The sequence below is a fragment of the Xenopus laevis genome, chromosome 8L (assembly GCF_017654675.1).
Source record: "Xenopus laevis strain J_2021 chromosome 8L, Xenopus_laevis_v10.1, whole genome shotgun sequence".
Taxonomy (NCBI): Eukaryota; Metazoa; Chordata; class Amphibia; order Anura; family Pipidae; genus Xenopus; species Xenopus laevis.
Window position 1 is genome coordinate 83338868 of NC_054385.1, and position 13004 is coordinate 83351871.

The window sequence follows — 13004 nt, forward strand, 5'->3', positions numbered from 1 at the left end:
TCATCAGATCTGCCCAGAATAATCTGAAAAAGGGGGTTACAAGGAATCCATACATCTGTCCAGATACAGTCATGAGACAGACAAATCTCAGTAGATGAAAATTAAGGTGAACAAGGTGAATTGGCAACCAGCTAATTAGAGTGAGTACATTAACACTGAGCAGCAAATTGGGAAATAAGGTACACTGTTAATAAATGCAAAATTATGCACTTGGGCAAAATCACCTAATGGCTAAAGGATGTCCCGGTACATGTAACCTATGCCCCTTGGTGGGATATCATTGACCCAGAAGGGTAGTGACCATGCCCTCACCATGGTTAAAACAGAAAGTGGAAGCATATGGCTCTTTGTCTTTGGCCTTCTCCTGCTGAACAGTGTGGATGCTGTTGGGGAGCCTGGAACACAAAGCCTTGTTAAAGATGAATGCCTTCCCTTTAGGGTCCCTGTGAAAAATTACTAGAGGTAGCCCCCTCAATGGACTTAAAGTGAAGGGACCAAAGTATGGAAAGAGACTCCCTGAGGTTTCTGCTGGAGGGGTTCTGGAGACTGGCTGGTATTGCTCATGGTGAACATAAAACCTACAAATTCTGCCCCTCAAGTGGTGTCAGTTGTATTCTGCTCTGCCTATGATAGTTATTGCTTAATTCACCTCATCTGATACACTGTACTACAGATAGTTATTGTTTTTTATGTATTCGTACCAGTGGCGTAAATATTACTGGGCCCCACAACAAATTAAATTTAGGGCCCCAAAGTATTGATAAGTTGACCTATTCTACCAAGATATATTAAAATTGCTCATTAATCAGGGTCTCACTGGGCCCCCTATACTCCTGCCCCCCCCCTGCAACAGAAGGGCCAGCTTCCTTTGTAGTTACGCCCCTGATTTGTACGGTTTCTAACAAACAAGTATCCTAGATAGAAATCAGATCTCTACCCAGGGACTCCTTCTGTCTTCCCCTCCAAGGTTCCAGTTCTTGGCCAAAGCAGTACAACAACATCACCCTGCAGTCGCCACACACTAACATCTTCTTTTACATATGTTTCATGTGAAGAAGTGTGGTGCCTGCCAGTACTAGAACAGTGGGAAATTAGCTAGAACAGTTTCTGTCACTACATGCTCTGTTATGCTGCTGGCTGAAAGCAACACATTTTATTTTACATATCAGTTCTTACTGCAAGTATATTTGGATTTTTAATTGGGAAGTTTGGAAGAATAAAAAACATTTTAAAAATATCTTTACAGCTCTAATCTGAAGATGCTGATCCATTATCGTGAATTGCCCCATCACTTACACATACCTGGACATTGTATTGACGATGTACATTTCCATTCATGTTGAAAGTTAATAATATGAAATAAGTTTGTGAATCCTGAAGCAGAACTAAAACTGTAAAAGGCAAAATACAGTAAATATGCTAAATGTGTCTGACAGAGCTGTTTTCAATTAAATTATTTTTTTTAGGTGTGCAATGCAAGCCTTATTTTCTGTGCCCCTTTTCCAGTGGTTATTTTCCTATGCAGGAGGCATTTGTACTGAATAAGGAACGCAAAGGAAAAAATGCTCTTGTTCCTAGAACATTGGCACAATGAAGTTACAGCTGTGGGGTTGTACTGAAAACTTTACAAGAAAGTAACATAACAAAGACCAACAGTAGACAATACCATACTTATGGACAACCAACCCTCTGGTCCATTGGCCAAGTGTCCTTGAGGAGCTTGGAAAATGGAGGCCTCCTAGCTGGGTGTTTAACCCCTGGGCCTATGGGGATCACCACACGAGTGTTCAAACAAAAACAGAACCTTTTTTTAAACAACTATTGAATTACATTTAAAACATTCTCTGGAAAACAATAAATGTATATATTTAACAAAATCCAAAAGTTGTACAGTACCTGTTGTATTAGTAATGGTAAGCCTGTGGTTTGCATGATGCCAGCAATTCAATAAAGTTAAAAGTAATATAAAAGGGTACATTAATCCTCCTAAGCCCTGCATTTTCATCTCCATACAAATGAATTACCAACTCATCTAACTCTTACTGTATATTGATTGTAACGATTTTCTCCTTGAGGCAACGAAAGTAGCAAAAAAAAATCATTTTAATATTCTTTAACATTGTGACCATAAAAAATATTTTTACAGACATACACCATGGCATTTTGACATTTTGTTTTGACTGGTTCAATAACTTTTTAAGCGTTGAGTCAAATAAATGATTCAATTACAAATGAATATATTGGATAGTTATCGTTCCACACATGGACGCATGGCTTAAGTGTTTCTGGATGATGTTATTTGTCTGAATAATAATATCTGTCTAGTTACCATATTTCAAGGATATATTGACAAAAATCAACAAGATAACAGCAAATATTTAAAGTAAAGGCAGCCATTCATTGGGCAATGTTAAAGGCATCCAACAGATCAGCCACATTTTGATCTATAATAAATTGAGGATCGACTACAGCTCCTTTACTTCTTCATCGGCAGTGCACAAAGAACCTGCTGAGACTTTTTTTATTATGAACAGACAGACTGTGATTTTATAAAAGTTCAGGATTACAGGTCAAAACTGCCGCCTAAGGTGAGGTAAGTTTACATTATCAGATGGTTTGGGAGTTGGTTGAAATTGCTCACAGTGCAAGTTTTGATAGGCCAAATAAAGTAGTTATTGAGCATTTAGAAGAAGCAATGGAAGTATGATTGTCTTTTGGAGTGCTAAGCTCATCCACTTTGAAAGGAAAGTTGCTCTGACTAGAGATATTTGGTTGGTATTTAGTACCTAAACGAACAGTGTGGTAAGCCTGAAAGACTTTTCACATTGTCGTTTTATGTTTTATTAATTATGGTGGATATATCATATTATTTGTATTTTCTTGGATCCATTTAGCAGGCTAGTATGAATGCCAGGATAATAGCCATTTAGTTATTGCTCCAGATTGGAGAAGGATTAACTTTTGTTGTTAATCTTGTTGTGCAGAAGGGAACAGTATGAGACGCTTTGTAGTATGTTATGAAACTGCAGGAAACAAAATAACCCCACAGTAAACATCACACTTTTGGGTAAAGTGAATTAACTGCATGCTTGCAGCACTTCCCCGAAGCTCTTCCTGCCTTGACATGTCAGACAACAGTATCATTAGGACAGAGCGAAAACCAGTGACATTTATTTCTATTGCAGATACAGAAGTTGTACAGAAGGTCTTTCTGCAGACATCAACAACAAAATTATGATTTAGTTTATTGGTCTAGTCAAGACATTGAGAGAAAATTACAGAATGCTACTAGAGATAAAATAATAGCCAAATGGCAAAATCAGCCCTCCTAAAACCCCAAGTCCATTTGTTTTTTTTTTATTCTTTTTTTATCAGGGTCGGGAATGAACATACAGAACTTCAAAAGTCAGAAAGAGAAAGGTCAGACAGCAAACGGCTCAATGTCATTCAAACAACAGCAAGAGATCACCTCGCTAACATCTATGGCATCTGTTTATGCACAGTGTTCATGTGGACCAAAGCAATGCACAAGAAAATGTGTGCCACATCATGCCATGCAGGTACAGCACTTGACATGAGATATTTCAACAATAAATAACCACATGATAAACCCAAGTTACAGCAGCATGACCATGCAGAGAAACATGTGCCTGATAGTAGCGGTGGTAAAAAAAAAGTCATGTTTATTATGACTATCTGATGATGTGCATATTACCTGTTACATGGTCATAATGGTCTGTAACATAGTAGATGAGGTTGGAAAAAGACACATGCTCATCAAGTCAACTTTTCCAAGCTTTCCTCATAACTAAGACTTTCAATATCAATTGCATATTTTTGTATCCCAAATTTGGTCCAAATCTCCTTGCAAGGATGCCACATCGTAGAAAGAATGAATTGCATAGTTCTGTACCAACAGCAAATACAGGTTTGTTGTTTACAATGCCCTCCCTCAAGTTATTAGGAACACTGTGAATCACTGATTGGTTGCTATAGGTAACTGCCCATGGGCAAATTTGCCCAGTTTTGATAAATGAGCCCCGCTGTATGCATAAAAGTACAATGTATAAAGTACACACAGGGAGGACAAGTTCCATAATAAATACAATAAATATACACAGTACACAGAGTTTATATAAGGACACAGAGCTTTAGTGCTATGTGGTAAGAGACACAGTAGAAAGGAGGCCCCTGCCCTGTAGAGCATACAATCTAAGTGGGTGGTGGCCACACTTCACACAACTTCGTTTGTGTGAAGCAAAACTTCATTAACACACTGTACTTACGCTTATGTCAATTTAAATAGCTTTATCTTATCAATATGCCAGGTATCACCTGGTGAAACAGACTCTGGCAAAAAGGGTAATGCATTCGAAAGTTGGCACTTTTATGAATTTGCGGAGTAATGATTGGTCGTCTGAGTGAAAAATTTGCCTGGCGAAAGGGCGCAAAACTTCGCTAGCGCTGAGCTCTTTCACTACCAAATTGTCCTCTATGCCTTTAAGTAAATTGGCGATGTCCTTGTGACTTTGTGTCCTTGTCGCTAGGAAGCCCACTTCGCCCTTTGGTAATTCTGCCCTTTAGGGAATTATTTCTCAATATTTCAATTAAAATTTTTGCCACAATTTGATTTTTTTGCACAAAAACTCACAAATTCAAGTTATATTTTAAAAAAAACTCGAATGTTTGTTATATATTAAGCAAAAAAAATTCAAATGTAAAACGTTGGCATCTAAAAGCTTGCAAGTTCATTTAGAAGTCAATGGGTGTTGTCCAAAGCAAAGTTAAATCCATTATTTGAATTCAAGATTTTTGAGTTCAAGTTTATTGATCTTATAAATTCGCAAATTCGATTTTTTCAAGCTGATAAACTCACAAATTCAAGGTATTAATATTTTTACATAATTGCATTCAATCGAGTTTTTTCTATTCAGATTTTTTTTAAATTTTTTTTAAATTGTGAGTTTATTCTAAGAAAAAAAACGTTAAAACCTCACACAAGTAGTTTTTTAACGCATAACCCCATAGGTTTTTTTCTTGAAGAAATCACTCCTTACAGAATAATTCAGGGATGGAATTCCTGAGGTAAGGAGCAGCATGATAGAAAGGTTTAAGACGAGAGGCGGCAGTGGATGTGGATGGTGTGAAAAGATGGTGACTTTGAGTGGAGAGGAGGAGACGGCCAGGAACAGTGAGGCAAGTGAAGAAATGTAGTGAAGAGCAGAGGAGTGAAGGAATTGGAATGTTAGCAGATGGATTTTACATGCTATCCTTAGCTTAACAGGCTAAGGATTTTAATTGGGGTTGAACAGGTTCCCTCTAAGGAGAGAGCAGGAGGATTCTAGTAGCAGAGTTCAGAACTTCATGAAATAGAATACAATGTAGCTTGGGGCTTTGTAGTTTTGTTTAGAAAGGCATAAATGCCCAATGGGAGTTATAATCAGAGGAAAATTTTCTTAAAAAAAATGCACTACCATGAAATTATCTTAATTACAATGAAGTCCGACATATTAATGTTTCCTTTGCAGGGAAGTAAAATATAGTCAGAATGCATAGTTTGGAGGTTTCAAGATTTTTGGGTAACCATAGAAACATGGCATGAAGTAGAGACATGTAAGTACTCAGTAAATGTCTGTTCATTTAAATATTATTGTTCTAAAATAAAATTCTTACCTTGCTGACAAAGAAACCGGTTTTCATAAACACCACTACGTTATCAGTATGACAATTCAAAGTGGAATAACCATAAATGTGCTACAGCTTGAGTGTCAAGGAGAAAACCAAAAGGAATTAACTTACTTAATGGAATTAATGGAAAGTATGTTACTACATTATCCAGTTATCCAGTGTAATAATTATGATAAACAGTAGGGTAATATTGCACATTACCATAAAAGAAAATAAAGGATCAGCCTTCTGTGAATCACTGATAATATAAATCGTCTAAATCCAACATCCATACATTTATTACTGAAATCCAAATGTATCTCATAATTAAAAAAAATATATAAAGCTCGACCAAACTCCCATGCTCGATTTTGCCTAATTTTTTAATAAAATAACTCGAATAAATATGTGCCTCTCCCACTGACGTATACAGGACCTTGACAGGTCTGAGATGGCGGATTTTTGGACTCAGGCTTTTTGCAGCATCAGGGTATAATAAATCTCCAAAAATGTACATTTTTTTTTACCTCAAAAAAATCAGGGTTTTGCCCCAAAAAGCCTGACCAGATAAATTTGTGGTTTGGTAAAGAACACTCTAAAATATATTGTCTTCATAATGAAATGATTATGTTTTATGCCACCATGTACCATTGTACATTACCTCTACTGTCTCAGTCATTGCTAACTAAAGCATTCTCATGAGACACTTTAACTAAAAGGTTATTAAAACTCTTCTACTTTTTCCAGCAGCCTCTAATTCAACAATTCCTAACCTGCCACCAGGGGCACTGCACTGAGAAACTTGCCTCAGACGGCAGCGCCCCACTAGTTACCAGGGGCGGCAAAAATGCTGCTCCTGGTAACTTATACGAATTTCTGGTTTTCAAACCCCCATTACAGGGTGTAAAACATACAGCCTTGTACGCATCTAAACAGCACCAGAATAGCCATCTTCTAAAAGCTTTAAAGAAATAGTGCAAATAGTTCAGGACCAGGTCACCTAAGTCTCTGGTCATAGCAGAAAGATTCAGATTTCACAAAAGGAACCAGCAGGAGACAGTCTCTGAGTTAAGGAAACTGACAGAACACTGTGATTTTAAAGATGGACTGAGTGATGCAATAAGAGACAGATTTGTATGTGGAATGTGCAGTGGCACTGTACAGAAAAGGCTGCTAACAGAGGATAACATTACTTTTAGATGAGCTATAGAAATTGCAGTAGCAATGGAGACAGCTGCTAAGGACGCAGTATTACAGAACAGAAGCAAAGCAGAAAAAATAGAGAAAGCAGCTACTGAAATGCATAGAATGAGTGCAGGCCAAAATAAGGGATATTATATTGTCATGAGCCAAATAAATTGGGGTTGTGGGCTTGTGTTAAAGATATAGTTTACCTATTCCTTATAAAATATTAATAGTTCTCATACAGACTCCCCCTCTGTATGCAGGAAGCAGGTTAGTAGTTTAGCAAATGTAAAACAAGAATACTTTTAAAGGAATTGTTCAGTGTAAAAATAAAAACTGGGTAAATAGATAGGCTGTGCAAAATAAAAAATGTTTCTAATATAGTTACTTAGCCAAAAATGCAATGTATAAAGGCTGGAGTGATTTTATGTATAACAAGACAGTCAGAACACTACTTCCTGCTTTTTAGCTCTCTTGGTTTACACTGACTGGTTACCCTGGTTACCCAGGCAGTAACCAATCAGAGACTTGAGGGGGGGCCACATGGGTCATATCTGTTGCTTTTGAATCTGAGCTGAATGCTAAGGATCAATTACAAACTCACTGAACAGAAATGTACCATGTGGCCCCCCTTCAAGTCGCTGACTAGCTCAGAGTTATAGAGCTGAAAAGCAGGAAGTTGGATTCTGGCTGTTTTATTAGACATCTGTTCACTCCAGCCTTTATATATTAAATTTTTGGCTAACTAACTATATTAGAAACATTTTTTATTTTGCACAGCCGATCTATTTACCCAGTTTTTATTTTCACACTGAACTATTCCTTTAATGATACTGTTCTGAGAAGCTAATTTCAAGAAATAAAATGCATGAATACACCTAGATATTTTCAATTAAAACATAAGTCAGTATGTCCAACAAAAGCCCTATTCATTGAACTTGTGATGAACCTAGGTATATATATAGCACCTCTAAGCATTAGCAAGCTCCACTGGGGCTGAGACTGAAATGAATTAAGCTTTGTAAACCTGACAAGCTTTTTATTTATTTCCAAAACCCAGTCACTGAAAAAAAAAATGCCCGTTTCTTTTAAAATCCAGTCATTAGCAAACTGATTTATAAAAATGCGAGTAAGTTCAGGATTTCACTTGTGTTCTCTATAACCGATTGCTTGAGTCCTAGGTGTCATTGCTTGATAAATAACAGATAATAAAAACAATCCAAAGGCACATGTAAATATAGACAGGTGGTAATAAATACTGTATGATATAGAGCTTATTTTTCTAATCACAACTTGCTATAAAATGACTCAAACAAAAACACATGTATGATAAAACTAACTACTTATCCTTAAACTAAAGAAATGCCACAATAAAAAAATACATGATTCAAAGTGGAAATAAAAACTTTGTCTGTTTAATATTGTAAGTCATAATATACATGTCTTTTATATATCTGTGTCTTCTGGCAGGACCTGTTCAGCAATAGACTTTTGTATCTATTTCGTAATGACTTTGGCTGCTCTTCTCTAGACTTCTCTTCTCCATTAAGTCTTTTTGTTATTTAATGCAAATTCAAAATTAGTTATTACAATTGCTCTACAGAAAAGACGAAATGCAGCGGCTTATATATCCCTCGGTTTTACTTGGATTCTTACTTTTGTTCACATCTTCTGTCTATAGTAATTATTAACATATTAATGGCAGAAACAGCAATCAGTTCTAGAAGCAGAATATCTGAAGTCTTTGAGAAATCATTTTCTTGTCCCTCGATAAGTGAACAAATACTCATATGTAATTGTCCAGCTGTAAATGACCTGGATGGTTTCAGCTCTAATGCTATATTTGATATGCTTTTCAGTAAAGTCATTTTTCATTTTTCTTACTTGGTTCTGCCATGGGTTGTTTCGAAGCTTAATGAAGAAAAATGAAGTTGCATGTAAGGGACTGAAAATAACAAACAGCTTTATCAGTGAGGTGAATTTTTTTTTGTGACAGTTATGAGCTTTTTTTTGCTTATTAGCCAGAGATTTTTAGATTTATATAGTCGTTTTTATTACTACAGTCTGGGGATATAAAATGTTGCCTAGTTACCAAGGAAAATGATTCTACGTCTAAAAAAAACTAATTCAGCAGTGATGGCTTGTGTTAGGGCTGGCAATACAATAAATTACAAAAATAAATAAAATTCAATATTATTGCTGGGACTTTAAACAGTGTGCAGAAGACACTTACAGGAGCTATATAAGTTCTTATTTATTAATGGTCTAAAAATGTTCAAGTATTCCTCAATAACTCTTCAAAAAGGGTTTTCTTTATTTCTTAGACTGAAAAATTATTTTAATTTCAGAAATGATATTCAGTGGCAAGCTATAAAAGCTATTTCTAATTTATGAGGGACATTTAAAAAATATTTACAGAAGTTCTTCTAAAATACACATCCTGTCTTGTTTTATGGCATTGTTTTGATGTACTTCCCAACACAAGTAGTTTACAGGAAATAGTTTCATTTCAAGAACAATCAAAAAAATAACATACTGCAGCGTAAAACAGAGTAGAGATGGGACATTATGCGGATAAATTTATGTACGCTGCACGCACACAATATGTACACCTAAGGTTTATTAAGGGAGTGTAGCACAGTTATTTATGTAGAGTAATGAAAATGAAAAACGCACAATAAAGCACTATGCATAAGTATTTCAATTAGAATGGATAAACTAGATTAAACGTGTTTTATACTGTTACTTTGACTCATATTTTTATTTTATAAAGGTTTTGCAGAATGGAGCAGTCTTGGCACCGTTGGTAAAATTTACTGAAGTAAGGTTACTAAAAGAGCTACAAAGTTAAACCCCAGTATTTTTTAATAGGATATTTTTCCAGAACCTGAGGGCTTTACTACTGACCTAAGCTGACACAAGTTTGGGTTGTTAAATTGCTTAGAAACTTTGTACACAAGTTATTTCAATGTTTTTATTTTCTTCTCTGAGCTACATGACTTCACTATTTCATATTAAACACAGGGTTGTGTTTGTTATGGTTTTATTTTCATATTTTCTACACAGTTTTTCAGCTATACGTGCATGCAGGGTCGGACTGGGACAGTGGGACACAGGGAAAAAATCTGGTGGGCTCCATGATTTGTGGACAGCTGATTTAGAACATAGTGTGCTACTCCCCTGCTCCTGATCGTGTCACAAATAAAGGTAAGCAAGAGATGTGGCGCATGGGGAAGTCCTTTTCATTAGCCATGCACAAAGGGTGGAATCAACCTTCTGGCAGCTCTGTGCATATCCTCCTTCCTACCATTTCTGCTTTGCCTCAAGTATAGTGGAAGATAGCCTTACAAATATCATCTGAGATAGTACTGGGTCTTCAGAACTACAGTAATTAGCATTAGAGCCTATATAATGAATAATATACCCCCAATTGTAAAATAAAGGGCTACTAGAAGACAACAAGCAGTTCTATAAACATATCTGGTTACATGAGCAAGAGGGTTAAAGAGTGGTGGGAGTTAACACCAATCTTTAAAAGTCTTTAAACTACTTCATATTGCTTAATGATAAATAGGGATGCGCCAAATACCAGATTTTGGCTAAAGTTATATATATGATTCTTAGCCCCAGCCTTGAATTTAACTGGTTTATGAGTTAATTGTAGCCAGTGAACAAGATATTGAATCTATTGTGGTGATATTATGCTGATTTATTTTGATTATACATTTGTTTCTATATAATTTGGAGTAATTGGCTTTAGTTAATAAGTTGTAATAGGTAGTTTTTTTTGTTTTTCATTTGCCTTTCTTTGTTTTCCATTTATAAATTTGTGACTCTGCATTCAATCTACATGTTCTCATGGGTAATATGTGTGATAATCATGTGGATGGTATGTCTGAAGAGTGGTAATGCGAATTCGCATATTGCTAGCTTGATGCATGCACATACTTGGAATGTGGACACATGAGCATACTTTGGATTTTGGCAAATATGTTGATGTATTGGCTCACGTGGATGATGTCATATCTTGTATGTGTTGTAACTTAAGCTCGGTTATGCCTTAGACACACCTCCTCTGATGCTGGTATTCATAGTGGAAAGACATCATTTACTCCTGACAAAGCTGGATAAGTCGGAGATATATGGAATCTGCTTGTGCTACGGCTTACCAATGCTGATAAGTAGATTGATAGTTTGTGATTTGTTTTGGGTCTGATACAAGTAGCCTTTGAATATGCTGTATGTATACACCGGGTGTTTTGTAGTATGTTTATGATTTATGCCTTATATTATTGATTGCCCTAATACGGTGTAGGGTCGGGTGAAGAGAGAGGGGGTCTTTTCACTGTAATTGGTTTTAATAATTGATATACCATAAATTATTGGCAGGCTGTGTAATAATAAAGATTGCCTTTTTATACATAATGCTGGTGCAGAGTCATGGGATCTTTCCTTCATAATCTCATTGAGCGAATACCAGATTCGGCCAAATCCAAGCAATTTTTAGCATGATTCAGATTCTGAATCTAAGAGCCTGGCCGAACCAAATCCAAACCCTATAGAACCGAAAAATTCAGCTCATGTGTATTGGGTGCTTCTGCCGAAGTGCCAGCTTATCCAGGACAGAAGAAAAAATTTAATTTGTTTCGATATTCAGCTGAATCAGTACCCCTGGATTCAGTCGTGTTTGGTGCATCCTGAATGATAAATGTTTTTTGCTATAGAGTTAAGTGAAAAAGAGCAGTTGCATAGGAATTAACATGGTAATAATAGCTTTTCTGAATGGACTCATTGGTGTTAGATCTCTTTGGCATTTATAGTTGAGAGTAGACCAGAAGTTAGCAGAAGATAAAAGGATTTCTTGCGAAAATATTATGGAACAGAAATAACTTCCATACTTTTGAAAACGTTGAACTACAGATGTTCAAATTGCTCCAAAAAGTCAATCAGACTGAAGATATAATTTCTACAAAGTTGTTATTTTTCTTTCATCTGCTTTCCCTGCTTGTATAGTTAATGGTGCATAACCTTTCCAATGTGATATTAAATGACTGCCAGCTTTCTGTGATCCCTAATGGTGTAACCTTTACTCTCTCCGGCAGCTTTAATCATTCTGCATGGGAGATATCGTTATTTAAAATGGAAAGTTTACTTAATGTAAAGCCATTTTTTATGTTTGAAGACAGCGGTGCAGGTTCTACCGCCACATGAAACCATATCTGTTCCTATACACAATTCAAACTGGAAACCTTTAATATTTTTTCTGTTGATGACAGATCTTTGAGGACAGTAAGCCTTTCATCTTTGAGGACTGATGACTGTACTCACTCCTCACAGAAAGAAATGCATGCAGCTGTCATTATATATTTTAATGTAAAAGGTATTTCATGCATCAAATCTCAGTTATGTTATAGGGCAGTCAAAAAATATTACGGGAATACATTATTAATTTTCCTTTATTATTACAGTATGTTCAACTCTGCTGTTTGGGGCAAAGACAACCCCTAATAGAGTCCTGTCAAGTGCCATGCATTTTGCCAAACTGTTACACACATAGGTGCTTTTCTGGCTCATGCTTTCACAGTTCCTTTATAGGGGCTACTGTAGCAAGAACCAGGAAACAGTACAGTACAATTCTGTTATGCTACCTCTTCAGCAGATGGTCAAGAGATATTTTGTCAGGGGGTGATGCATTCTGCTGTAACAACCTTTTCAGCTTTTCAAATATACCAACACCTGAGCTGCAGTGCTTATCTATTTGCCTAGCATATTATGGGTCCAATCAAATCTGAAAAGCACTATGCACATGACCATGGTTTTATGGTTTGGATATTTAGCCCACCCATGTACTATGGAATTGTAGTAACAGTGTGATAAAGGTGTGTGCTGCTTGCAGATTTGGCAAATGACAACACCAACATGAATTACTTTATTAGATTCCAGACAGTTTGTCAACTGGTGTAGATCACTTAAAGGAATTGTTCAGAGTAAAATAAAAACTGGGAAAATGGATAGGCTGTGCAAAATAAAAAATGCTTTCAATATCATTAGTTAGCCAAAAATGTAATATATAAAGGCTGGAGTGACAGGATGTCTAACATAATAGCCAGAACAGCTCTCTTGGTTTCCACCAGGCCAGGCAATAACCAGTG